This window comes from Centropristis striata, chromosome 15 (genome assembly GCF_030273125.1).
Source record: "Centropristis striata isolate RG_2023a ecotype Rhode Island chromosome 15, C.striata_1.0, whole genome shotgun sequence".
NCBI lineage: Eukaryota > Metazoa > Chordata > Actinopteri > Perciformes > Serranidae > Centropristis > Centropristis striata.
In genome coordinates, this window is record NC_081531.1 from 18905457 (window position 1) to 18932201 (window position 26745).

The window sequence follows — 26745 nt, forward strand, 5'->3', positions numbered from 1 at the left end:
GTGAGATGTGCTACAAATGCTGAGTACATGTACACTGCAGCTGACATGCGTACCAGCAAATCTCTTTCCTGTTAAAGTCAATCTCTTTTATTTTACGGTCCATTTGCAGCAAAGTAAGTCAAACATGTACGAGTCGACAAGTCGAGTTATACGACAGCATTTGTTATTGTTCCTGGCATTGCCTCTTTCTGTGCTTTTATTTGATTTTATAAAGCCATTTTCTGTTTTCTTGCCTTAGGAAACACCTGTGAAATCAGTCCAACCGCTCCTCTGGCAACATGACAATATGTGGCAGAATGCTGCTGACTGCTCTGTGCCTTTTGTATTTATTCGCACCAGTACAACAGAGCCAGCCAGAAGAGGCGACCGGCTCCCATCACACCCTGAAGCAGATGTTATGTAGGAAGAGCACCTGTGCTTCTCTTCTCCCCGTCACTTAGTTTAAACACTGAATCATCAGTCATGGAAAGCAACTCAGTGCATTTACTGAAGTATTCTGGGAGAATTTTGGAGTACTTTGACTGTCTATATTTTATGCTACACAAATATGTCAGGTATAAAAAAAACTAGCTCAAAATGTAAAAACGTGAGAACAAAACGAATCTGCACAGATTTCCTGAACTATAAATTAAGTCATCAATAGTTATAAATTAAACATATGATGCCAGAAATGATTAGAAAAGTTCACCAAATATGTTTTAACCTGCAGCTGAAAATAGTGAGACAAACCTTACTCCTGTTTGAACAACATTCGTTGAAAACTACTAATGCCCAGCTGAGATCTCAATTGGCAAAAACAACAAAAATAAACAATATCTTAACATTATGAAACATCATTCAAGCAGACATGCAGTATAGGAACAAACACACACATCAAGCCACATGCATGCACAGATTACAAACAAACAAACACACACACACACACACACTCACCTCAGTGTATGAGTGTGCTGATTCGGAGTTTCTGACAGGGTCCGGGGGATTGCTCTAATCACCTGAGATGAGGAGGTAGAAAGATACGGTCAGCATGTGAAGGATGGGCTGCCTCTAAGCTGATCATCTCCTCCCAGGCCCATATTATTATTTCCCAAGTTTCTCCAATTAGGGAGTGCTGATGTGGGATCAGTGCCCGGATCCCCCACAGTCATCGCTTTCATTACAGAGAGAAAAGGCAGAACCGGGAAGAACCAAGGGACCGGATCAGCAGAATTCCTCAAAAATCCTTCTCAAATGAAGCTTCACGGAGCTCTGGAGGTCGTTGCAAGTCTCTGAGCCCTCATTTCAGATAAAGTTGTGCTGCGTGGACTTTTGTTGTGTTTTTATGTTGAATCGCTGCGGTTTAGTCGTTTCGCAACGTTGCAGCAGGTGAGCGCATATTAAAAAAGCGAAAACCCAATTCATCACCTGTAGTGCCTTCAGTAAAGCAGCTATACAGTATTTACTTTAATGATGTCACTGTTAAATTAAAGACTTTACCTGGCAAGTTTTGGTTGTTTCTGTGGTTCTTTTAGTCAAGTTTTGCTGTCACAAAGTTTTACCAAAAAAGTGGGGAATGCCCAGTAAATTAGGACCGATTAAAGCAATGGTGTCACATGGTGTGATCAAGTTTAGTGTTGGGAACTAGAGAAAAAAAAGTCACAATTTTCTTTAAAAGTTGGATAAAATGCTCTGTGGTCTTGATGGTTGTAGTGTTGTTGGGAGTCATTATGACATTAAATATTATGGCATTAACAAATCCTTGGCTCCATACAATCAAAAAAGTGCTTTAACATTATAGGAAACAAAGAGTCTATAAGAATATAGAGAGCCTGAAATGGTGTAATGTTCGGAGTCAACAGCTTATCATCTCATTAGACAATAAATGAGCCACCATAATTAGAAATCATCGAGTTCTTACGTCAACATTTTCAGAACTTCTGAAACTCCACAAACTTTCTCAGTCCAAATTAAAAACAGATTTACATTCCTCCGGTCAAAAAAGATATAAATATAAAAAGTGAAACTACAGCAGTCGCAGTGTGTAATAAGGGGGACATAAAGTGAGAGCTGGTAGGTGATGCTCAGCAGCTTCATCAATGTGTCACAAATGTCAAAATGAGAACCGCAAAATCTATATCTTGAAAATGTTGCAGCACAGATTCATAAGTACAGTGCAAAGTTGAACATAGTAGCAGGGAGACAGTCTCACTTAAAAAAATAGCAGCAGAGGGAAGAAAACAATGATTCACGACTGTCAATATCATGGAGAAATTCAGGAAATATATATACAATAGCAGCACTGTGGTACTGTGTAACATATATGAAGATGTAGCATGGCTGAGGACTGCAAAAACATTTTTCATCAGCGATTCCAGTGTCAGTGTACAGAGTTGTCATTGACACTGATGACACACCTAGGCTGAGTCTTTAATGACTCCCTTTTAGGTTGGGGAATAAAAATACTGTTAGAGGAATTAGCGGCTCAGTGGAGCGGAGCCACGCAGCATATGGAGGTTTAAAAAAATGTGCACGTTTCAGCAGCTTTTACTTAAAGGCGACTCATGAAGACACTTTGAATGTTATCGAGTGTGAAAAGCAGAGAATGTGTGCAGCCATCTGTGTGAGTATTTGTAAATGTGAGTACATGTAATATATATGTAACTCACAGATCAGGTAGTCCATACAGTATGTTTCATTTATATATTGTAAACTTATACCATGCAGTATATTGCCATGGTCAATTATTTCATTATTTGGCTTGATTAAGACTCACAGATAAAAAGAGTTTATTCACCAACATTAAAAGGGAAACTCCTGTCGACCTAATACTTGCCACCTCATCTGTGGTAAATTAGGACTATTGAGCTAAGCTGCATTAGCTTTCTACAGTTTTAAAAATAAACATGACTCTCACATGAATCATTTCACTTGTCTTTGAGGCCTACCAAGAAAATATAAACAGAAATTATCCCCCTGGAATGGAATTCCTAACCATAGTGCCCTAAGGTGCCACGGCATATAAAGAGTGACAATAGCCAATTTTGCAGGGAGGTTGAAAAATATCAGAAATGAGTCCGGACAGGGAATCAGTTCACCAGAGGAGAGGATGCTCATTTCAATGCACTTTACTGAGTGTGGTCTTTGAGTTTTAAAAACAATAATGAAATTAAAGGAAAATGAGAATCAACTCCACAGTCAAGATTTTAAAAAAAGCTATTTCAACCATTTTGCTATTATAGGCCACCATTTTCCGTTTGTTACCAGAAACAATGACAATAATAATAATAATACATTTTATTTGGAAGGCGCCTTTCTTGGCACTCAAGGACACTGTACAAAAAAGATTGAAAAAGAAACAACAATAACATACACAAAATTAAGAATTTATATACAATAGGTTGGACAAGGCAATTGTCATCAGAGGGAAGAGGCAGTTTTAAACAGATGTGTTTTGAGTTGTGATTTGAAATGGGGGAGTGAATCAATATTTCTGGATGGTAATGAATTCAAGAGGTGGGGAATTCCAGAGCGGCTCAATGCTCTGCTCCCTATTGTGGTGAGACGGGAGGAGGGGACAGACAGGTGTATGGAGGAAGAGGATCTGAGGGAGTGGGAACATGGAGGAGGACTGACAGATATGTGGGGGCGAGGTTGTGAATAGCCTTGAAAGTAACCAGGAGGACTTTGTATTGAATACGGAACTGAACTGGGAGCCAGTGGAGCTGTTAGAGGACAGGAGTGATGTGGTGGATAGAGGCAGTTGTTGTTGTGATGCGGGCTGCTGCATTCTGGACCAGTTGATCTGTGAGGGAGGCCAAAGAGGAGAGAGTTGCAGTAGTCCAGACAGGAAGTGACGAGGCTGTGGACAAGGATGGTGGCAGTGTGGGGGGTAAGGGAGGGGCGGAGGAGATTGATGTTTCATAGGTGGAAGTAGGCAGACCGGTAATGTTATTGATATGGGATTGAAAGGATAGACTACTGTCAAGGATGACACCCAGACTCTTAACCTGGGTGGAGGGTGAAACGGAGGAGTTGTCAATATTGAGGGAAAAGCTGTCAGTTTTAGATAAAGTGGATTTGGTGGCAATGAGGAGAACCTCTGTTTGTTACTGTTTAATTTAAGGACGTTAAGGGTGAACCAGGTTTTTATTTCAGAGATGCAATCGGTGAGGGAGGTGGGCTGGAGAGAGGACAAGGGTTTAGTGGTGAGGTAGAGCTGGGTGTCATCAGCATAGCAGTGGAACTGAATATTAAATTTGCGGAAGATATTGCCGAGGGGAAGGAGGTAGATGATGAAGAGGAGGGGCCCAATACAATACAAGCCACCACTTAAATGGTAAACTTAGGATACTGCAGCAACAACTGTGTGATACAAGATTGCAAATAAGTGTTGTCATGATACTGGAATTTAAAACTGTCACCATCACCATAGACCATGGTTCGAGCACCGAGTATGGCAGCGCCTGCCACTGTGGCTTTGCCAAGCACCCACTACTACAATCATCCCCACCATGGATCAGCTGCACCGGCTGCCGTCCTGCCACAGACACTTCTGCTGTAATTTTATTTTTACTGCTAATATGACTATTACCATTAGTTCTATTCCTCCAGTTATTACTATTACTGTCACTACTGCTGCTATTTGATTTTATCTTCCAGCACCACATCTACCATATTTAGTCACAGACTTCATTGCAGGGTTAGTGCTATTATTGTTGCCATTGTTCATCTCTCTGTCTCTCTCCCCTCTATCTCACTCTACTGTACTATGTTGATCTGTTTTGTGCAAATAACATCTATTACACGTCAGTCGTTCCTGGGAGGGGGAGTTTTTCCTTGTCCGCTGCAAGTTTCAAAGATAGAGGGTGTCCTGTCCTGTACAGTCTGTAAAGTTCTTTGAGGCAGATCTGTGATTCTGGGCTATATAAATAAAATAAAATTAAAAATGTAATTAAACTTACTACACTTTGGAAAGCATTTTTGATATGATGGAGGAAAATTAATCTAAATTTTACATTTTCTTTAATGAGGTAATACCATAACAGAAACCTACAAAATATTATATTTAACCAGAGCGAAAGAGATGAGTGACAGGAAGAAAGCACTGTGTAGGAGGTGGTGGGCATTGCAGCAATGTGGAAAATAAACCTTGAAACTATTTTTAAAATATCTACTTTCAATATGTGTTGATACAATTATTTCTTTACAAAACTTTAGTCAATGCAGCCTAAGAAAAAAGTTTCAAAGAAAACAGTTCCCATATGTAATGCAAGAGGTCTGTTCTACCAACTGCTAAAAGATTTTATAATGCACAAAATAATTTTGCACTTGTGTCTGTCTTGAAGATGCTGTGACACTGTAATTTCCTCTAAATGATTAATAAAGGATCTGTCTGTCTGTCCGTCCGTCCATCCATCCGTCCGTTTGTTCAAGGCTACCAGAACATCATGATAATACACACAATGCTTGTGTGTGTGTGCTCTACAGTAATGAATTCAGATGAGAACCAATTAGGAAGAAAAAGTTAATTTAACCTGTTGTGTCTTCAGCAAAACTTTAAATAACTGCAGTAATTCACAAACTAAAAAAACTCTTTTGTGTTGGTTTACTTACAGAGACAGAAATAATTTGCTCACTTACTCTCTGAAGTAAGTAAATGCAGATACTTAAGATGGTGACCCCATGTTCTGTTAAACTTTCTCTCAGTTATTAGCGCAAAAGACACTTTTGGCACTTGAGTCTGAGATAGCAAAGTCACTTCAACCACTTCACGAGCGCCATGCCTTGCTCTTCATATTTGTGATGCAGTGAGCGAGCTGAACTCCACCTCCGTAATTTAAATACATTTCCATCCTTTTCAGGAAAGAAATCTTCATTGCCAATGTGGCTCACGGCCGTCCTGCTGATAGAGACCAAGCTTTGAATGCATTACACTCTCACCGATGTCACTTTTGTTAATCATTTCTTTTCTATTCTACACGGAAAGCACAAGAATACAGCAGCCATTACACACACCAGCACCCAATTAGAGCAGAAATATGAATTAATGAGCAGGTCAGGGCAGGTTAATGAAGGGTGGCGCTGATCTGCTGAGGGCTGAAATTAAAAAACGGCATCCTCTGTCCGAAAAAAGTTTCACAATGGCAGCTGCTCCCCATGCCTCACTATAATCAGGTTAGTGCTGACTTGAGTTTGTGGTATCACTCTTTAACTAGCATGTTTAAAGAGGCTGTCAGCCAGCAGGGCAGTTGCCTCCTGACTTCATTTTCACAGTTTCATGGATTAATTAATTAAAGCTGAGAAGAGACCGGAATTAGCAAGTAATGTTCAAAATAATCACTAATGAATGTGTTTATCTGAGATTTGTATGGGTTTTTACAAGTAATCTAATGCTTGTATATAAGTTTAGTGGGGAACAGAATATTCCCACGAGATAATTTAATATCCTGAAAATTCACTGCAAAAAAAAAATCTCTATCCTTAATAATGTTGCATTTTCAACACCTCATTTTAAAATAGAGAAAGTGTGTGTGTGTGTGTGTGTGTGTGTGTGTGTGTGTGTGTGTGTGTGTGTGTGTGTGTGTGTGGAATTTGCCAATACAAGCACATGGATGCAAAATGTGAATGAAATGACCTATTATATAACAAGAGGGGTGATCATTTCTTTAGATATTGTTGCTGGCAAATAAGATTCAAGAGCAGGTGTTTTATTATGGAGTGAAAGTCTTCCAGTGGTTGTTCTGTTAGTTTAGTACGCCTATACAATGAAAAAAAGTACTAAACTCTCAACTTCACCAAGTCAACATTAAGCACCATAGTAAAAGTAGGTAAGGTTGCTTTAATTAATAAATCAGTTTTAATGAGAGTGGATAGCACCACCAAAAAATGGATTGGGGGGCAATGGATTTTAGGGGGGGATAGCGGGTCAACAGTAGATGCCAAATGGTGTACACCATCTGGAAGCTGAGAACCTGATGCATAATTTGAGATGCTCAGCACTGTGTGTTTAGTTTTTCTTGCACTTGTCAACCTTGTTTTGTTTCTCAAACTTTTTTTCAGCCTCTAAAGTATTCCTGCACATGAAAAATACGTTTTAAAATATCTATATGCTGCTGTTTTGTACTTTTTGAATCTGTTTTGTTAAAGATTTTTACTAAACATAACCAGATATTAGCGATGAAGGACGCCTACTTTCTGACCTCAGTGACTTGCTGTACCGTTCCTTTAAAAACACCCACTCTCCTCTCGTGTCCACAGCAAGTAACAGTGTATTCACATGTTAAAATAGCGTGCTAAAATTACATCAGATCCTGTGTACAAGTTTCAGCTCAGAAGTTTGGTAACACCTGATTGAATCTACAAATAACAGTAAGCCATTTGTCTTTTGATATTTAAGTTACAATCAAGAGGCTCTATTATTGCAATTTCTAGTAATCAATCTGTCGGACTGACTGAGGTGAGCTTGTCTGCATGTTTGTAGCTATTATTAAGAATGTGCTGTCAGCTGGATGTCAAATACGAGTCACAAAATCCAAGCAGATAACTGGAAAAAAACATCTTCAAATCCTCAGACTTGCCTGACAGACAAACAACTGCATAACAGAAACAAACCTGTGAACCTAACAAGCTAAAAGAGAAAATGTTTCCAGCGGGAGACTCTGAATCGGCAGGGAAGGACGTGATTCTAACTGACAGAGGATTGGTTAACAAAAAAAAAAAAGAGTAAGAAGCCAACCCTTTGGGGAAAATGAAGGCTTCAATTTCTTGAGCAGCCTGCAGAAGCAGCGGCTGACGGCGCACGGGGCTCAAAAGGACTCAGGAACTCTGAACACTGCAAACATCCTGCGAGCGCGGCTGAGAAATGAGCTACTGCAAACCAATCAAGCTGCACTGAACCAACACGCTCTGAGCTTTCCAAGGAAACTCAGGAGGCGATCATGTCTGTGGCACACACATGAAAGTACACCTGATATCAGATATGGGAAAAGGCAAAGGGAAGAGGCCTGGTCATCCTTCTCTCTCTCTCTCTCTCTCTCTCTCTCTCTCTCTCTCTCTCTCTCTCTCTCTCTCTCTCTCTCTCTCTCGCAGAGAAGAATCATAACTCAGAAATGAGGATCACAATGCTCAGGGGGATTGATATTGTGGCACGGTTCACAAACTCCACTCTCAGCAGCAAAAGATATTTACTTTTCATTTTCATGTTGACTGACTTTATTAATTACTAAAAGAGGCATAAAGGGTGCACGAAACTAATGAATACTTGTGGGTGAAATAAGACGTGCTCGACTGCACTCTATACTGCTCCAGATGTTTGTAGCAGTCAAAAGATGTCCATCAAATAGGAAAGAAAGTCTGTAAAAGCAGAGAAGGCAGACAGGGGAGGAAAAAAGAAAAGGACATACAAAGTTGGTGAAAAGACAGAAATGGACAGGAATGTAACAAAGGAAATGAAAACCTATTGTCTTTAGTTTAGCAAAAAAGCAAAAAAAGTGGTAGAAGAAAGCCACTTCCTTTGTTTTCATGCTTTCCTCTATTTAAAGGATTTAAAGGATATTTCTCCTCTTTCCCATTTCTTTCTTATTTCACCACTCCACTTGCACCTTATTTTGCTGATTTCATCCCACCTAATAGTCCTTTTCGCACATTTCCATCCTCGTTACTCCATCTCACAGCTTTCCATCTGTTTTCTCCATACAGACCTTTATTCCCACTTCTCCAGTCTCTCAATTTCTAGGTCACTCTCCATCTCTCCCTAACTGTCTCAGCTCCACTCACTTTACTCTCTCTCTCCCAACCTCTTTCTCTCCCTCCATCTCTCTCTCTCCAGCTAAGAAAGATTAAAGTGGAGGCAGAAGTCGCGTTAATGGCCATCAGCTCATCCTGTGCAGGCAGTTCCCCGTCTTCACCGCCTACCTGCTTAATTAGTCAAGAGGCAAACCTCTGGCAATGAACCTGGTACTAACTGTGCACGCACACACACAAACACACACACGCACACACACACACACACACACACACACACACACACACACACACAGAATGTCCTTATTAGGACCTTGCATTTACTATAACCATTTTGTAATCCTAACTTATCTTCTACTAGCTTTGCATATTTTATCTAATTGTAACAAGCAGTTTGAAACTTTGTATTCTGTTGATTTTGCATGGGGAAATTGCATTCTTTGTCTGGGCACTGCTGTATTTCCTTTAAGTCTGTAGCCTCACAAGCAGCTTGATGAGGCTGTCATGTTCATTACACACCACAAAACAAAACTATTGCATTAATTAAGAATGTAACTAACATGAGACAGACAAATCACTCTGAATTTGTCTTGAGGTCAGAGAAGGGGTTGAGGAAACTCAGCTTCACAATTTCAGACTTGACTAAATTTTCTTCAGCCTCAGGCCGACTTTGTTATACAGCTAATAAGCTCAGTCAAATACTGATAATGAGATCTTAATTTTACTGTAAGGATGTAACATTTACATGGATCTGTAATCACATCATCTTGCCACTTTGGTATTAATTGCAATGTACACTAAAAACTCAATCAAAAATCAATCCAGAGTTTACACTATTTGTTGTTGTTATTCTTTTTTTTTTTTTTAGACCAATATGGCTGTTAATATTCCAGAATTCGGGACAATTAGAAGAACTACCGGACTAGTGTTTTTAATGGTCATATATTAGCCTACATTTAAAGTTTGGTATCAGATGGCAAAAGCAGCCATACCTGGATCTGCACACCTGCTGTATTTCTCACGTTGCAGGAAACACTGAGAGTCAATCATGTGTTTTGAATGTTGGTATTACCATACTGTCTGTGTCTTTGTTCTGTGCTTTGCGGACCATCGGTATATAATCAAAAAGGGTAAAAAGAGGAGATATCACAGGGTCAAATGGCTTTGTGTCATTGAGGGACAGCATGTATGTCCATTAGTCTGTATACCACCACATGTATGGGAGATTTCAGGCATCAGTTTAACCTTTACCCAAGCCCTTGATGTAAGGATCAGCCAAAAAAAACACAGTCTGATAGTTCAAAACTTAAGGCCTCACCAAAATAGGATACAGGAACACACACACATACACACGCACACACACACACACACACACACACACACACACACACAGCTTTATGTCTCCACATCCACCAGTACTTTCTAATTAGTCCACAGAGCTTGTAGAAACAGTGGGTGAGTTATTAATAGCCAGCTCCTTACTACACTACACAGCATATTAATGAGTAGAAGATTTGATATATATGCCTGGCATTATGGTCACTGTTTATGATGATAATCACCCTTTATATTTAACTAAACTTCATGCAATTTTCTCTACACACACACACACACACACACACACACACACACACACACACACACACACACACACAGGTAACTTTATGTGACTTTAATTACATGCACACACACACACACATTTTGAGGTTAAAGGGCATAGTTTGAAATCTCTGAAGAATCTCAAAATAGTGTACGCACACCGGCAGTAGCCCCCGTGGTCCTTTCAGAATTTCCCCTGAGGAAATTTTCTAGTTTTATATACTCACTGCTTCAAGGATGCCATCAGCCTTGATAAGTCAAACTCTTAATATTTCAGGAGATAGCTGGATCTAGTTAGATTAAATTTACATGTGACATTTCTGTTACTGAAAATGTAGTTTCTCTTCAAATGCCAAATTATTAAATTCCTCACTCCACCAAATTTTCACATTGAAGATTAGTTTAAAAGTTTTTAATGGGGTGCCGTACTGGAAGACCTCTGCTGTCACAGTTTTAGCTATTCAGATAAACAGGTGTTTAACTTATTAGCTAGACATGTTGGACCTGAGTGGAAAATATGTCTTCAAATAAAATACCCCCCAGTGGGACAGCACAGTACTGATCAGAACTGAACCCTGACAATCCCTGGACAGTCACCTGTCAAGAACATATAGTACATGTGTGTGATCGTGTAAATCGTGCACCGTCAGTGAGGCTCCTGTGCGTGAAGACAGGAATAATAAACCTTCCTGGGTCCTTCAGCTCTCACAGCTCTGATGACTTATTACTAGCTGTATCAAAGCTGAATGCTGCGCTACAGCTCCGCAGAGAGGAGGCTTGACTGGGTTTATGACCGCGCTGTGTGTGTTTGTGTGTGTGTGTGAGGGAGTTCTTAGAGCGAGTGTGCTGGTGAGCCTTCCTCTGCACGTGCCTACGTGTCAGACGAAATTATGGAAATACAGAATTCACAAAATTTCCCCATCCTGTAGTCCTGGTTTGAAGTCTCAGCGCAGCTCATCATCATGGCCGGAGGCGGTGCGGTACAGACATGCAAGATAATTTAGTTTTCCCTCGACCTTTAGCTAGAAATGGTAGAAAACATATCAAGACCGTACGTATCTGCTTGCATTTGTGTGTGTGTATGGGAGCTAGAGTCCATCTGACAGATTCACCCTGCAAAAGGTCTCATGTCTATTCTCTGCTGAAGGTAAAACCATCTGGGGACTGTCATACTGAACTGTAATACCATAATATAGAATAGCTAATGATATTCTCACTTCTGTACAAAATTCTTTCTGTAAACAAGAATAAAATGCTAAAGTCCCTTCAGCTGCTGATATTTATTCCTTACACAGTCCTGGAATGAATGAACAATGTTTTGGCAACATGTCTGATTATAAAATGTCTTGCAGTGAAAGTTGACAGGTTGGCCCGAGGCTGGTGGTGGTTGAAAGTAATATGGGCAGCATGAATGTGTTTAGCACAAATTTCATGGCAATAGATAGATAATGTGATATTAATTTTGAGGAAATTTGGCCTGAAATTGATGCAAGTTCTCTCGATTTGTCTTTTTTATACCAATTCCATGGCAATCTTAGTGAATTTACATTTCTCTTGATTTAAGTGTAGGACAGATGGACTAATAAACAATGCTGTCTTCTGGCCCTGCTGTGTATCAGACATACACGTCATCACAAATCAAAAGGTCAGGCTGCAACAGTGAAACATCCTTTGACTACAAATTGACATGCTGTAGATTTGCCCAGTTTGACTTCTGATGGTGGTGTATGGTCACTATTGGGAGAGATTCTTTACCAACAGCAACACTTGAAACTGAGGATATCCTCTCATTGAAATTATGCTTCCCCCTTTTTACAGCTTTCTACAAACGAAAGACAAATTGTGCAGAATAGAATGGTAATCTACCTAAAACATAACCATAGTTCACTTTATACCCATCCACCATTCAGGTTGGGAAAAAAAAGTAATTTCAGCAGAATCCTTCTCTCTTTTTGGCTATTATGCATTGATTTGATGATTTAGAAGTAAAAAAGGGGGCTAAAGTTGAGTAAAAAGAGGTCAAGGTTACATTTAGTTGTTGCATAAATAGCATAAAATGACTCTATCAATTTGAAGAAGGCCCTAACTGCATAATAGAATATAACCATTGAAATGCTGTTCAAAGTAGGGAATCTAGACATTGAAAAGGTCAGCCCAAGTCATTCACACATCTTTCCACAAGACTCTCTTGGGCTTTGAGTTGGTACTCATAGTTGAATTTCAAAACCCTCACGACTGATTTGACTTAAACCCTAGTATACCTGCATCTAATTAAAAGTAATGCACACACTTGGAATATTGCGTATATGCTGTAAAAGTAACATGTGCTAGTTCTTGTCCCCGCTGCTTTCTATATCAAACTTATTATCCTGTCCTTGGAAATGGATAACAAGGGCAAACAAGCCTCAAAGATAACAGTTCAGATCATTTTCAGGTAAGTGAAATTTCTGAAAAGTGCATATACTGTACTGTGAAATGGACTGTTACTGTACTATCTAGCCTCACAGCAAGAGGGTCACAGGCCCAAATCCAGGTCCCCTGGCTTCCTCCAACAGTTCGAAGACATGCAGCTTAGGTTTAATTGGTGACTTTAAATTGCACGTAGGAGTGATTCAATGGTTGTCTTTCTCTGTGTGTCCAGGGTGTTTCCTGCCTCTTGCCCAACGTCAGCTGGGAGTGGCTCTAGCCCCCCGTGACCTGAGTTAAGATAAGCAGTTAAGGAGAATGAATGAATGAATGTACTGTATCTGGACTTGCAGTACATTGTTGAAGCAAAAAAAAACTGCGTGACAGTGTGCCCTTAGGTTGACGAGGAGGTTGAAGTTAGAAGGTGGGTAATTCATCATTGTTGCTTGTCTGTTTAACCTCCATCAGTGTTGGCATTGAGCCTATGCTGTAACTAATGAGGATCCTAATAAACTTAACTAAACTGTCTATATGTGTGTTTGTGCATGTGTGCACACAGTATACTAAGGTAAGTGTGTGTTTGAAATGAATAGTGGCATAGAAACTTAAAGGGCAAAATAGTGAGTCATGTGTGCAAACAGCAAAGGTTAACTACAAAGATTTGACAAAAGATTAACCTTGATGCTCTCCGAGCTTCTCAGACACAAACACAGACTCACAGGCTCATGAGTCAGCGTCGGCTGGCAGTTTGATGGCGCCTAATCTGCTCTGAATAGACAGTGAAAGACAGGGACAGACAGACCAAGAGAAGGGAAGGAGTGTAAAAACTGAGATATGGCTCAGGACATGATGAAATGATGAGTTGAGGGCTGGAAAGATAATGAGAGGAGGCAAGGGAATGACATGATGAGTGGAGGAGCTGAGGGGAGAAGAGACATGAGTGGACCAAGCAGACAAAGCTTCTCCATTTCTCCGGCTGAGGAGATTACAAAAAAGCAGCAGCTCTTTTCCGTCTCGGCTCCCTCACTATTCAACAGTCCCAATCCTGTCCCAATCCCTGCATAGCATTGTGGGAAAGTTACAGTGTGCAGCGTGCGGGTGAATGAGACAACCCTTTTCCTCCCCCAGTGACCTTTAAGATGGACTGGTGTTCTCTCCTGATCTGGTGTGACATTTTCATATCAGACAGCATCTGTTAACTATGAAACAGAAAGATTATTCTGAAGCTTGGAGGTTCAACACAGGTAACAGACAGTAGGTCAAGAGATACTCAAGCAAGGTACTGGTAATCTGCCCGTGAGGGGACCCAATCTTAAATTATGTGCAGTAAATATTGTGCCAACTTTAAAATGTCGTATTTATTTATTCTTTACAGAGGTTTTTTTTAATGGAGATCTACATTAATCCCATTGGGGTGATTTGGCTTTACAACGTAAAAGTCACACATCAACCACAAAACTGCGAGACACTATTTCACCCCTGATTGTCCTGATGGCCCGCCAACGAGCATAACTGACTCTTTTCTCTCAGAGGCTGTCATGGGTTTTAATGCAGATACCGGTAACATACAAATGTAAACAGGGTCCAAGATGTATTGTTATCAGATCACTCAAAGCACTTGCCGAGATGGTCTTGGACGCATTGCTCCACCCCAACAAGGACATAACAGGAAAATACATCATCAATGCAGGATGTATGATGGTCATTTTGATGGCGGAGCACCAACGGTCATAAAAATGGAGAGGAGCAGTGATGTACGTTACAAAGGAGAGAAGGGGTTGTCTCCAGGAATTTAACTGGTTTAGGGTGGCAAGGTGTAGGGTTGCTGTTTGCGTTAAAGAGCATGTCCTGTTTAAGGTTGATATATTTAGCTGTGGTTTTCTGGCATTTAAACATAGCAATAAACCCGGGAGGTACAGGTGAATGTTGAAAAAAGGCAGAGGAAATTACAATCTATCCGCCGATGTTTCGAGAGAAAACTAACATTCACAGCACGGCAAATCACACACAGGTATGGTGCATTCAATAGTGTCGCAACGGCTATGGTGCGTTCTAGAGCATGGGACATATGAAAACTTACAATGAAATAAGTTGTTACTGAATAAACTGAGTTCAATAGACAAGTTAACAAAACAAAGAGAAAAGAGTATCAGTCCAAAGAAAACTTGACGACTCATATAGTTACGGGGCCATTTACGAGGGTATTGCTGGAAAGATGGCAAGTAGCGAGTTGTTGTTGTTGTGCGATGTGATAAATGTGCGCTGGGAAATTTCACCTTCTAGCAGAAGTGGCCTAGGTAGTAACGAAGTCCAAAAACAAGTGGTCAGCTGAACACTCTTGGAGATGCATGATACACACAGGTACAAACGACGATGTGTCTCATTCGTCCACTTGTGATCCGGTCGCCCAAGACACATTTTAAAACCAAGTGTAAACAGGGTCTAAGAGTATTCCCCTTACAAACATATCCACTTTATGCAGTGCTGCTTCTTCTACTAACTGCTTTTGCTGCTGCTGCTCCTATCGGCATCGCTGCTGTTCTCCAATGTTTGCCTGTAGCCACTGCTTTAATACAAGTCGAAAAATCCACACCTGCAGTCATCTATGGATCATTTTTCTGCACTGCAAAGACAAAGAGAACAGCCTCTGTCCCTATATCTTTTTACAGAGTCTCGCCTTTTAGTTCTGTCCTCTCAAGTCCAAACACCCCTGGGTGTGTATGGGTGGATGTGTCTTTTTTATGACTGACTTTTTTCTGAGATCAACTGTTTCATCTTCAGGAGCACACATCTTTTGATCTGTGATCTATGGGTTGATGGAAGATTTTTGACTACGTTGCACAGAATCATCTATCTATCTATAAAAGCAAGAAGTGTCTGTGTGTGTGTGTGTGTGTGTGATGTGTGTCTAGGACATGTCTCGCTGACCTTTAGTCAGACTGACCTAAGATTTCGTAGGTGGCTTGCACATGGCACGAAGGTGTGCATCCTTGATTTTTAAGATTTTTGAATTCATTTTGCAAAACATCATTATTTACATAGGACGTGTTGCGGCATTGCACTGTTTTTGATCGGACGGCTTTTGGAGGAGCTCCGCCCCATTGTGTGATAGGCCTGCACCTGGTCACTTAACCAATTCGCTGTGGATTTCCACACCTGACTCATCTCATCTGTAAGTCTATTTAGCCTACCTATCTTTCTGAGTTTTAAAGTGCGCTACAAGGTTCGATTTTCCAATAATATTCAAATAGTTTCCAGCTAATATCAATGTTCAATGTATATGTGCTGGATGGTGTGCGTACCTTATGAAAAGTAAGTGTGTTATAGAGTTGCAGACGTTGTAGTGGTAAATTCTGTTATTCATGATTAGCATGCTAAGCACACACACAACCTCATTTGGCCATAATTGAATAATCTACTTAATCTCCCACTATACGAATACATACTTCCTACGGGCACTGCACTAGTGAAGACAAAATCAACTTTTTTTGCCTTTACAAATATGACAAATAATAAGGAAAGGGGAGCACATCAGCAGAGATTATGAGCTGGAATTGAATCCTCAACCAAAAGGAAACTACACATTTAAATGTTGAGGTTCACGGTTTATATTAATCTTTTTGAAACAAAATGAGAATTTATATTCAATAACCAGCTCTGTAGATAAAACGAAAAGAATATGAGCCCTTATTAAGTAAATCCACTAAGGTCAAAAAGAAAGAATGCCAATGTCAATATTTCAGCAGCTTTATAAGCCTGGAAATAGAAAAATGGCATGCTACTTATGTTTTACCAACCAAATGTATTCAGAGATGGTGAAAAATGCTGTGCAGCTGGTACTCTCGGGCTTGCCAGGATCGTTTTGCCCTCTTGTATCACTGAAGCCAAAAGGAGGCCTGCCTGCTCTGCGTTCAGGGGTTTGCATTCCTTTGAATGCGAGTTATTATGGATGCCAACATTTATCTGCTGGAAAAAAAAGAGGCAAAAAATATTTGAAATGAATGCCTGTGGAGCTCTGGCTGCAGCGAGTATAAGGGTATTAGGGTGTTATCTGGGTTTAAAATACATCCAGGGGGGAACCCAGGGCAGCTGCAGCCGAGCAGGAGGGGGAGGAGGGGACTCTGCAAAGAGAAACTCCGGGGCAGATAAATGCTTAAAACGCTGACAGAATGTTATTTGTTGACATTTACCCACAGAGAGCCCCAGATGTTTCAAGCATGACAGGGTAGCATTCACCATATTTCTGACTAGTGCCAAGGGGGGTGGGGAGAGTGATTAAATACTGTCTTCAGCAAAGGGCACAGGCCACAGTTCCAGAGACCTGCTGGTACTGCAACCCCAATCAGCCAACCTTTCCTGCTAACAATGAGTCTCATATGAAGAAAGAGACCGGTCTCCGCTCAAAAACGACAATATAATGCGTTTGAATTGGCAAAAATATACGCCTCATAATCACGTTTTAGACCATGTTTTGTCCTCTGCTGCCATTTGCTAACATAGTAGTAAATGGCAGATGTCAAACTCAGGGCGGGAGGAACGGGTGGTGGATGGGTTGAGCAAATGTGGACTTTCACCCAGGAGAACGGGGTTCGTGTCCCATGTGAAAACAAAAGTAAAGTTTTTTTTACGTAAATTATGTTTTTTTACGTAGCATCCATGGCTCACATTTTGTGAATCACATTTTTCCTTCTTTTTTTTTTAAACTTCTGTCACGTCACCCTCGTAACTACTTCACATCCAGCTTTTATGTACATTTATTAACTTTTTAAATACCTAACCAGGAATTTAATGAAACTGCAGCCTTTTTTACATGTGCGAACCGTACATGCATGTACAGGTGCATCTCAATAAATTAGAATATCATGGAAAAGTCCATTTCCACTAGTTCAAGTCAAATATCCCCAACCAAGTATTGCATAGAATTGATATAGATGAACATACTTTTCAGAGGCCAACATTTCCATATTAAACAATTTTTAAAAATTGGTATTTTGTCATATTAATTTTGTTTTGAGACACTGAATTTTAGGTCTTCATTAAATGTAAGCCATAATCATTATAATTAGAATAAATAAATAAATAAATAAAGACATGAAATGTTTCATTCTATGTGTATTGGATCTATATAATGTGTTATTTTTATTTTTTAATTGAATTATTGACATAAATAAACTTTCTATGATATTCTAATTTATTGAGATGCACCATGTGTGTGCTATTTTAAGAACACTCCACTCTATACCAAGAGCCATGAAACGATCAAATGGGTCATTTTAAGAAATGCTCATATAAGGCGTTAATGGCGGTATTAACCAATGTCTATTTTGTGGTTTGGGTTGGAGATCTTGTTGGAAGAACAAAATAAACATAACAAATGAATAGCAAACATCTCCAGAAGTGGTCCAACCAAAGGCCAAATTCTAGAGCTACTACTCTTAATATTAAAATCTAGGAGTTTTTACTTCTTTAAGTCGATTAAGAGCAACCTTTACAGGTGCAGCTCACCCATGCTTGTGGGTATTTTTTTGCCTCTGGCGCAAGGAGATGGCTTCACCGGTCTTAATCCTTACTACAAAGCGCACAGTTGTTATCCACGCGGGGTAACATCTGTCAAGAAACACATCTGCAGATCTTCACACAAACAAGCTCCACCAATCAGAAGGCAGGCCGGAGGTGACACCCAGGGTAGCAAAAAGTCACAACACAAGAAAGCAATTGTCGAGTATCACATCTGTATTTTTGAAAACACAGAGGACGGGTTGACTGTAAATGTTTGTTGAAAGGGTAAAACTGGGACTCTAAGACAAGGACATGTTTCTCTTATCCATCTAGAGAGTACATCCTTGCGCCTAACACATGGGTGAATAAAAATGTACAGCTCTACTTTTGTATGGATCAGTGGGTTTGAAATTTGAGAGTGAAATGCTTTAGTAAGTTGTTTGATGGACAGATGAAAAAATAGAGGGTCGAAGAGGTGGGAGAGCCTGGTATCAAAAATAAATCCTGAGTGGCTTAGGTGGGGAAAAAAAAGAATAAAAATAGTCTAAGAGTCGGGGAATCGGTGATGACTAAGACAGATATGCTAAAGACAGACAGTGACTGAGGAAGCATGAAAAGTAAAATGCAGCAAGTTTTACTCAGAAAAAGAGTGGAGTGAGAGTGTAAACATAGAGAGTGGTATAGACTAGGAAGGACAGTGTGAGAATGAGTGATGGAAGGTAAGAGGCAGAAAGAAGAAAAGAGCACAAGTGACAGACAGAGAAAGCACAACAGAGATCCTAACCCTGCCGTAGGGGTTTCTGGGTAAAAGCATCAATAATCTCTTTCTTTCTTGTTTTCCCTCCCTCTCTTTTTCTTCCTCGTATCCATCCTTCATCCTCGGGATGTTTTTCAGACTCCAAGCTCAGAGGATTTTATCATTCTTCTCCCTGAGGGACTTATTCCAGTTTAAAATCATTGATACTGATTACCCCGGGCCCTGTCATATTGATTTTTGAGATTTATTGTTGGCCGACTCCCTAGCAGAGGTCCCTGGCCCCTGTGTCCCCAAGCTGGCAGTCATTTGTTAAACACTCTCCCCTCCTGACAGGGGACACGTCGAACTACAGCTGTACGTGCAAACACAAACACACACACACACACAAGCTTGTACATAAAAGACTCAACATTAAAAAAAAAAAAAAGGGTAGCAACTAATAACCTCCATTGCTGCCATTCACACTATGAGCACTTATAGTGAATATCAATAGATATCTTGATCTATTGTATACATTGGTCTGCAACTCCAAGCAAATTATGTATTTCAGGTACTTTGTTTTGATGTGTTGACCCAGCAAGTTGGGTCGATATGACCAATACCTTTGCACCCAACTGTTCCAATGCAGCTGAGCAACAAGTTGGACAATGACCGGAGGGTGTACCAGCAAAATTACCAGCAGATGTGTCTGATGGACAAAAATGAACATTAAAAATTAAACTGGTATGTATTCAGAGTGAGAAATGCTTTTAAAATTCCCTTTTTTATGTAAGTATGGTGCACTTTTCAAAGGATTCAAGGTACTTCGATTAGCCTCTAAGTGCCTACAGAATCTATCGGGTTAAAATGATTGTTTCCTCAAAGTCCCCATATAACTTGACCACTTCCCATCACCCCCAGAGAAACATGAGTGATGTACGTACAATCCTTCATTCACATAAACAACATGGATTTAAACCATTTGGAAACCTCCCGGAAGTGCCTTAAGCCTGCAATCTTTCAAAAGTCCAACAGGGGTCGCCAACATCGGTTGCAAAGGAACTCTAAATCTATCTCAATACAGACTAAGACTACTTCTCACTTGATTTATTACCTTAGATAAAAATCTTGTGGCGAAATGATGGTCTCAATCGCTAGTTTAAAGTCTCCTTCAAGTTGCTACCTTTGATTGACAGGTGACTAACACAGCAAGCTGTCAATCAGGATAGAAGCAAAAACAATGCGTATCCATGGCACTGTGTTCATCTAAATAGCCGTGAACTTGTTTGTTGTGTTTTCGTCTCGAAACTTTGATGCTTTCATGAAAGTTTATTTGAACAGTTTCGTCATTTAAAAATGTCTTGTTCATTGTTCTGTTTTACCAAAAGACACTCCAAGGAGTCAACGGTTCAATTCTCTTGGTAAATAGCACACATTTGGTTTTAGCGTTAAGAGTTTATTTTTATATACACCCATACTCGCGCCTCCCCAGTCCAAATATGGTCTCTCCCAGTTTCAAAAAGCAATAATGGCAATGGATGTAAAACAAGATGGCAACAGCCATAACAGCAAACTCGATGCTTCAAAAGGGCAGTCAACAAACCAGTGGGTGACGTCTGGGTGACTATGTCCATTATTTATATACAGTCTGTGATTAAACAGACAAATGCAGACATGACAATGCCAACATAGTTCTTCATAACTGCAAAAAATAAATACACATATACACACAGTGTAGCAACTGCAGCCACTTAAGCTCTATTTTCTTCTTCTCCTGTTATTATCCAGCTCTGACTCACTGCGACCTTCACGTACAGATCAGAGAAAGCAGGTCAGTTTCTGTCTCTCATTACTTCTTTCTTACTGCCAAGGTGAGTCAGAAAAAGGACAAAGAAAACAGTAAATGTGTTCTGAGGAAAGGTAAAGGAGCTAAATCGACTGCTAGCAGCTGGGCGATCAGATGGATTAGGAAAATGACACAAAGTAGAGATTAGTCAATAAAGAACAGGAGAGCAGCAGAGTTCAATGAGGCTTTTAGGAGAGTAGCCTGTTTGTCGTAGGGAATTAAGAGATAAGAACCTCGACATGCATGCATTGCTTAAAAATTCACTACAGCTATGTCCAAGTTCAAGGATCCAGCAAAAGACACAACCCAAGGCAGTGGGTTCTTAGGAGTCCCTGAAGGCTCCATCAAGCATGCACCTCACCCCTAAACTGGTGCTGCATTCACATTTTCCACCAGGCAGTTGTCCTTAAGTGGCCAACAAATCATACATATCAGCATCACACTGACAAGGTCCCTGACACCTGAGTTCATAGTTTAAGCTGTGAGGTCTCACATAAACGTGCAACAGGCAACTGGCAAATAGCAGATTACCTTCTAGTAGTAGAACAAGGACCAGTGCTTCATGTGATAAATTGACCGCCAACAACCTGGTAGACTTAGTGACGGCACATATTGCCTAACTTCATCTCACCTCATTGCTTCTTTGCAGAAAATACTGAACATAGTGGACTTAGGCTTAGTGAAGGCTCCATGAGACACAGGTTATGTCCTCTGGAAGAAGACAGCATTTCTTATCAGCAACCATTTGACTGGGACATAAATTACTATTCAGTGCAGCAGAATTGGAGTAATTTATACAGACAGATAAAAGTTAATAATAATTATACCAAATTAAAGCACTTTCATGTACTTAAAAGAGGTATTTCTAATTTATATTCAATGTGAACTCATATTTAATTGTATTTTTGTTGTTGTTTCTGGACTAGAGAGGAAATAAATAATGCACTGATACCACAATTTTTTCAGCTTTCCTTCATGCATGTGAATGCATGACTATATATATATATATATATATATATATATATATATATATACAGTCATAGCTCATAAGAGTTTCATTTAATCCATTTTCTTGATAATGATTTTGGCTATTATGAAGAAAACCATGGAAATCATTATATTTGTCCAAACAAATGTACCTTTAGTTGTACCAGGCATTAAAATGAACAAGTAATTGAATTTTTTCAAAGACTGTATATCTTGATATTATAATATGGTATACATCTTGTCTGTTTTGTGGTTTTAAAGGCTGCATTACAGTAAAGTGATGCATTTTTCAGAACTTCCCAAACTGTACATTATACCCACATTACTCATAATTATTTATCAAAATTCTCATTGTAAATTGTAAATATTTCGTGAAAGCACCAACATTCAACCCTAAATTATCGCTGCAGTATAGTTATCAAGATATTTAGTCAAAGGATATTTTGATTTATGATTTCCTCCACCATGCCCGGCCCTATTTGGAACTGTCTTAATGATGCAAGGCACACTGGACACAAGACGTCAAGATGCCTGGAGCTGAAGTGCAGTGTGAAATATGTCCAAGCTCATTGAAATCATCTGAAGAGAGACCTCTTGCACAAGAAATCTGTTTTAAGTGATAACAGCTTTTCGCCTCTCTTGTACACACAAGGAATACAAACACATCTACTAACATCAATATTAATGCAAACATTTCCTTTCTTATTCTCAAACCACACAAACACTGCACGTCAGCATACATTGTACTTGGATGTGATGATATCCGAGCAGAGAGTTAGGCAGGCCGCAACAGATGCAGCAGCTTAGTTCCCAGACGTCATCATGTGCTAATGTGCTGCGTGAGGTCACAGGAGGATGATGGGAGTCACCTGGGAGTAACATGACCCAAACTGACCTGCATGGATCCACAGGCTGCATGACTAATGAAAGCAAGAATAACAAGCCAGGCTGCTGAGCGCTCACTATTGCTGTGACACTGTTAGCAGCGTGGGGCCGGTGTTAGAGGGTCAGTGGTACAACATGGCACAGACAGTGTCAGAGAAACAATATGTTAGTGTTTATAATTAGCTGAACATTTAGAAATGTTTTAAGGTGGAATATAAGTTCAGTTCAGCAGGTATTATTCATGTCATATAAAGCTTTTCTGTTTGATAGATTTTCCTCTGACTTGCTGACATTGATGGATTCTCTGCTGTGTTTGCACCTGTGATGATTGGTCCTTTACCTGACTCTGAATTTTCCAAGTCTGACTTTGCATTTTGAACATTGCAAGTTGGAGACTTGTGAATGACTTACTACAGGCACCTTAAGTGCAACATCAAGGATTCTCATGTCCCTGAACTCAACGACACAGTGATGACGTAACTGTTTTAAAAATTGAGTAGAATGCGCTGTGCAGGTTTTAAATCTGTGAATACTGCAGTGACAGAATGGGATGCCAAAGACTCACTGCTAGAGAAATGATTGCCTCTTTTGGAAAGTCAGAGTAGATTGCCCTCACAATGTTCAAATTGCATCGAAATACTAGAATGTTTTTCACATTAAGTCTGACAAAACTGAGGATTTCTAAAGACTTGCAGCCTAAAGCTGACAGTGTACAATGCTCATTCATCTGAAGAAGAAAGAAAAGAAAGATATACATGTGGTGAAATCTATGTTTACCTAAATTCCTGTGTCCAAAACAACTTTAAAATCATATGTTGTTAAATACATATTGACCAGACCCATTTCTACCTTTATTTTGTGCTGTATAAACACTTTTATTTTGATATTTCATACTATTTTCCAAAAGTAGCTCTTTTGTTCAAGTGAGACCAACTGAACAAACTTTTAAACACATTGTAGCCACTGCAATCAACTCAACACAACAACAACCAATCAACTGTTGCAAGGATTTAGCTAGTTTCCAAAGAGAACTGCTTCTAAACACTTGATTTTATCAGAAGAGAACATTTAGAGGATTGTGCAACCCTGAGACAATTGAGTTCTGCACTCTCTGCATGGTTTCTTGTAATCATCAGGGAATGAATGTGAGTGAGGACTCAGGAATCTGATGATTCTTGATTTTTCATCAGGTTTTTTGTTGTTGATTTTTCTTATTTGAAATGGAATGCTTAACAAGAGTGATCTGTAATCAAATAATACATTTTGGTCTGATATGAGGATTTTGATGAAGTACAAACAACAAACCCTGAGGTTGAGTATTAATTTCAATATTTGCAACTTACTCAAAAAACAAATATAAAAATGAAGATGATACAGACAAATAAGATATGCGTTCCTTTACATTCTGGTAAGATACTATGATTTCAAAATTGTTCTGCAATGTTCATATTGTGAGGGTTTTACATATGATTATTTTCAATTAAGTCCAATTGCCAGAAGTGTGCATTAATAATGACAGACCCACTGATTGCTCTGCAGGATTGAAGAGGTTAATTAGCCCAATTATCAGTGTCATTCAAACAGGTACTTGTGTGCCTGTAATGATAATTAAGCCAAAGTTTGGTCTGTTTCATCTCTCCTATACTAGAGTGGCAAATTTAGTCACCATGTCATTATAATGACCAACTTTCCGGAATTAGTGTTTGTTTACAGATTCAAAATCCAATTTATCCAAACACTTGCAAGCATATCATCTAAAACAAACAGTTTGGAATTGAAACAAAGTGAGTGGGACTGAAATGAGAGCTAAGGAGAGTTCTGTGCTGCTGTTTTTGTTATCCAGCACAGTGGACTGAGACAAGATATAAAAGAAACCTGGGGCCATATTGACAAAACATCTTAAGGCTAAAAGTAGCTCCTAACTAGCTGATTTAAGAGTAAGTCATGCATCAGTCCAAATTTTAGGAATTTTTTTTGTGAATGCTGAATCTAGGTCTTACATTTGTGAAAAGTTAGAAGTAGTCGAAAGGACTCCTGAGGGCACTTTGGCAACCCAAAGTTTAATCTGTTTCAACCGTACTCTGGTGCAGACCACAACAACTGGTCTGAGAGCACTTCTAAGAGCGGGTCTCGGTCCATTTCCCAACAAACCCCAGTGTGGTTCAATTGCACTGTGAAGGTGATACAACCCAGTTACAAGAAACAAACCAAAACGGATGGGATTGTGGGCTACACTCGCAGGCATTTTGTGAGATGTACACAGTGCGACAGATTCAACATGACTGGGAGAGGGCTGACTTGGACTTCGGCCGAAGAACACATACACATAGGAGTTGCTGATTGAAGTCAAACAAAAACAATGACGTTCATAAAACCATTCAAGATCAACTGGAGGAGAAAGGATTTAGACAGCAATATTTTATGATGAGTTCGGCTCCATGTTGCTTTGTTTATTTGCATGTTTAAATTTTCCACCGCCAACTTTCTAACCAATAAGAAATAATACTGCAAGTATATTTCCATCCTTCAAGACAAACCAAAAGTATCAATTTCACTCTGATTCGGACTAACCAAAGGAACTTGGTAAGTTACCAAGAGCAAATCACAAACAATACTAAAATGACTGATGCTGGCAATCTGTCTCCTAAGCACTTTAACACTTAAGAAACATTTATTGATACTGAGATTTTAGAAAGCATGTATTTATTTGCAGGTATATATTTTCCCGTACTTCTTTTTTGGCTTTGCAGTTGTCCCAACAAGGATACATGTTGCTATATCTGAACAGAACTGGACTCTAGAACATCTTTAACTTCTTGCCCAAATTGTCCCCCCTTTCTCTTTTGCACAAGTTGGGCAAGAAGTTAAAGATGTTCTAGAGTCCAGTTCTGTTCAGATATAGCAACATGTATCCTTCAGTGTTTCTAACATAAATTCACTGACAGAGCCGAAAAACAGCCCGAGAACCAAGACAGCCAATCACAGTTTCATGAAACATGTAATCATCCATAGCATTTGGGTCAACCGCCCGTTCTCTCGCTTAAGAGTCCTCCCAGTTCGTTAGAAAGTTGTGGTCTCCGCAGCTTTGTGAACAGGCTTTAAGAGGAAACTCTTGGCTCAATTTTTCCTCCTAGTGGTAAGATAAAAAAATTTGTGAATACAGAACAAGAGACAAAGAAGAGAGAGAAAAATAAGACTTTTACACATTATACTGAAATGAGAATCACATTATTACATGCCTTTAAAAAGATAATGCCAAGTTTAATGAAATAGATTTTATCACTTGTGCTGGAATACAGATGTCAAAACATCCCAAGTAGGTTTTGATCTGAATCTCACTAATTCCTTACTCAACTGCCTTTAAAAGCGTACTCCACCTTTACATCATCATTATTTAATTTATTATATTGTAGAGACAGTGAAGCAATGTGACCTCCTCCTTCATATCTGATATTATTAAAGGTCTTCATATCAGCTCAAAGCATCTGTCTGTCACTGCAATGAACATTTGTGGACTGTTCATTATTCCATGTGTTTTCTATGATTTAACTTTTTTAGGTCACTTTTTTATTATGTTAAGTATGTACACTAATAAAAGACTTGGTCCTCAGTGGTTACTTAAACTAATCACTCCTACTCCTTCTCCTTTCAATTAAGCTAATTATGCCTCCAGAATATGTTACCAACACAACAAGAAAATAATATAACATGTGTGTGCAAACATGTATAATTCCGTGCAATGGCAAGATAAATAATGGAAAAAAAGACTCATACTGATAGTATAAAGATGTAACATTTGGTGCATAACCACAGTGACCGAATCTGTCAAGATTTTTTTAATATTTCAGTTAATACATGAGTATCTAGAATTGTTGACATTATTGATATTGAGCTTTTTATATTTATTTCAAGGTATGATTAGTTGCATTTAGATTACCTCTTAGTTTATTACCTCTTTCCTGAAGGAGCTTCTCAGCCCAGCCTTGCATCCACACCTTTATATTCTCTTCACATCTTTCTACTGAATATGCACTCACAACAAGTAATGAGAACAGTCCAGCATCCA

General features: G+C 39.4%; 1 protein-coding gene across 2 annotated transcripts in view; it reads right to left on the reverse strand.

Moving 5' to 3' along the window:
* Positions 1 to 26745, reverse strand: part of sgcd (sarcoglycan, delta (dystrophin-associated glycoprotein)) — a 327671-nt gene that overhangs the window by 185858 nt on the left and 115068 nt on the right. The window contains exon 2 of one of the 2 annotated variants that reach the window (XM_059352358.1): positions 934 to 995. The exons of the other annotated variant lie outside the window; for it this stretch is intronic. The gene's annotated coding sequence lies outside the window, so the exon portion shown is untranslated. The remainder of the gene's footprint in view (positions 1 to 933; positions 996 to 26745) is intronic. 2 annotated transcript variants of the gene reach the window in all.